The following is a 2,444-nucleotide window of genomic DNA, read 5'->3' on the forward strand; positions in this document are numbered from 1 at the left end:
ATCATTCTGTCTGTAACAATACTCGTCTTCTTCATTCTGTCTGTAGCAATACGTCTGTCTGAAACAATGTCTTCTATCATTCTGTCAGTCTGTAGCAATAATCAGTCTTCTCTCATTCTGTCTGTAGTAGTACTGAGTCCCTCCATTCTGTCTGTCTGGTGAAACCCCAATCATTGCTCTTCATAGTGTCTTTGTCCGAGAAACCCCCATCAGTCTTCCCTTCTGTATAGTGTCTTTGGTGAAACCCCAACATCTGTCTTCATGTATCTGACGTGGAGAGGATGATCCCCCACAAGTGTGACATTCATAACGTCTTTGTGTGAAACCCCAACAGGAGAAAAGGTATGGAGGGTCTCCAAGTTTCAGGGTCTCTGTGTGTTTCAAATAAGCACTGACCCCACACTGCCCTTCAAGTCTGAAATGTCAACATTGCTCTTCATAGTGTCTTTGGAGAAACCCCCATTGCTCTTCATAGTATCTTTGGAGAAACCCCCACACTGCTCTTCATAGTATCTTTGGTGAAACCCCAACATTGCTTTCATAGTACTTTGGAATAAACCCCCACACTATGTCTTCATAGTTCTCCCTTTGATGAGAAACCCCCAACTGCTCTTCATAGTAACTTTGGAGAAACCCCCACACTGCTCTTCATAGTATCTTTGGAGAAACCCCACACTGCCTCTTCATAGTATTGCATTGGAGGAACCCACCATGCTCTTCATAGTATCTTTGATGTAAATGTACTCCCAGTTGTATGTTTGACAATGTCATAATATACAGTATGATCTATTTTGTACATGGAGGGAGGGGGGTTCTCCTTCATGATGTAGTACAATTTTTTGTAACAGAACAGGTGGAGGAGGGGGCTGCTGTTGATGCCTTTGGAATGTGTTGCATTGGGGGGAGGGGGGGATATTTTTTAAAGGTGCATGGGGAGGGGGGGGCTGCTGTGATTTTTTTTTTGCTGTTGAAAAGGGGAGGGGGCTGCTGTTGATTTTTTTTAAAGGTACATGGGGGAGGGAGGGGGGCTGCTGTTGATTTTTTTTTAAAGGTACATGGGGGGGCTGCTGTTGATTTTTTTTAAAGGTACATGGAGGGAGGGGGGCTGCTGTTGATTTTTTTTTAAAGGTACATGGAGGAGGGGGGCTGCTGTTAATTTTTTTTAAAGGTACATGGGGGAGGGAGGGGGGGCTGCTGTTGATTTTTTTTTTAAAGGTACATGGGGGAGGGAGGGGGGGGCTGCTGTTGATTTTTTTTTTTAAAGGTACACCTGTAACATGCGTTATTAACATGAATTGTTCTCATAATGTTTTATTGGTCACAGTTGGCGATTGATTACGGCATCAAGTTCTTAGAAACAAGCGCCAAGTCCAGCCTGAACGTGGAAGAGGTGAGTTCTGTTCCATACTATTCCCTATTTATTCATTCTTCTCTCAGTCTTTTTCCATTGAAAACAGGGCATTTTTTCCTCTAATAAACGTGTTCCTGAAGTATACATTTTTTTGTTATTGTTTTGTTTTGAAACACAGTCCTTTTTCACACTGGGAAGAGACATAATGACGAGACTCAACAGAAAAATAGTGAGTCTATGTTTGTTGTTTTTGCAGATGATGCTCATATGATATGATGTATACTTATCCAGAACGTAAGTTCCAACAGTTGTTGACAGCAATGGGATCTTAAGAGTGGTAATTGACCTTTGACACAAACCCTTTCACCCCCCCCCCCCCCACACACACACTTTAGAACGACAACAGTCCTCCAGGAGGAGGTGGGCCGGTCAAGATCACAGAGAACCGGTCAAAGAAGAGCAACTTCTTCAGATGTTCCCTGTTCTAGTGGATCCGTCCTCTCCTTTCCATGGACTGATACAGCCCTCATCTGGCCTGCTGCTTCCCCCGAGAGCTGAGCAGAATACACATCCAACCCCTCACCAGGCCTGGTACCAGGCTACCTACCTAGCACTCCTCACCAGGCCTGGTACCAGGCTACCTACCTAGCACTCCTCCAACCCCTCACCAGGCCTGGTACCAGGCTACCTACCTAGCACTCCTCCAACCCCTCACCAGGCCTGGTACCAGGCTACCTACCTAGCACACCCCCAACCCCTCACCAGGCCTGGTACCAGGCTACCTACCTAGCACTCCTCACCAGGCCTGGTACCAGGCTACCTACAGTGCCTTGCGAAAGTATTCGGCCCCCTTGAACTTTGCGACCTTTTGCCACATTTCAGGCTTCAAACATAAAGATATAAAACTGTATTTTTTTGTGAAGAATCAACAACAAGTGGGACACAATCATGAAGTGGAACGACATTTATTGGATATTTCAAACTTTTTTAACAAATCAAAAACTGAAAAATTGGGCGTGCAAAATTATTCAGCCCCTTTACTTTCAGTGCAGCAAACTCTCTCCAGAAGTTCAGTGAGGATCTCTGAATGATC

At 44.9% G+C, this 2,444-nt stretch overlaps 1 long non-coding RNA gene across 1 annotated transcript; it reads left to right on the forward strand.

Annotated features, from left to right (window-relative positions):
- Positions 1 to 1,276: 1,276 nt before the first annotated feature.
- Positions 1,277 to 1,936, forward strand: LOC135533507 (uncharacterized). Its single transcript, XR_010454535.1, has 3 exons — positions 1,277 to 1,390; positions 1,530 to 1,580; positions 1,747 to 1,936. It is a non-coding gene; the product is annotated as an uncharacterized LOC135533507 (long non-coding RNA).
- The last annotated feature ends 508 nt before the right edge of the window (positions 1,937 to 2,444 follow it).

Source organism: Oncorhynchus masou, unplaced genomic scaffold (genome assembly GCF_036934945.1).
Source record: "Oncorhynchus masou masou isolate Uvic2021 unplaced genomic scaffold, UVic_Omas_1.1 unplaced_scaffold_2415, whole genome shotgun sequence".
Classification (NCBI taxonomy): domain Eukaryota; kingdom Metazoa; phylum Chordata; class Actinopteri; order Salmoniformes; family Salmonidae; genus Oncorhynchus; species Oncorhynchus masou.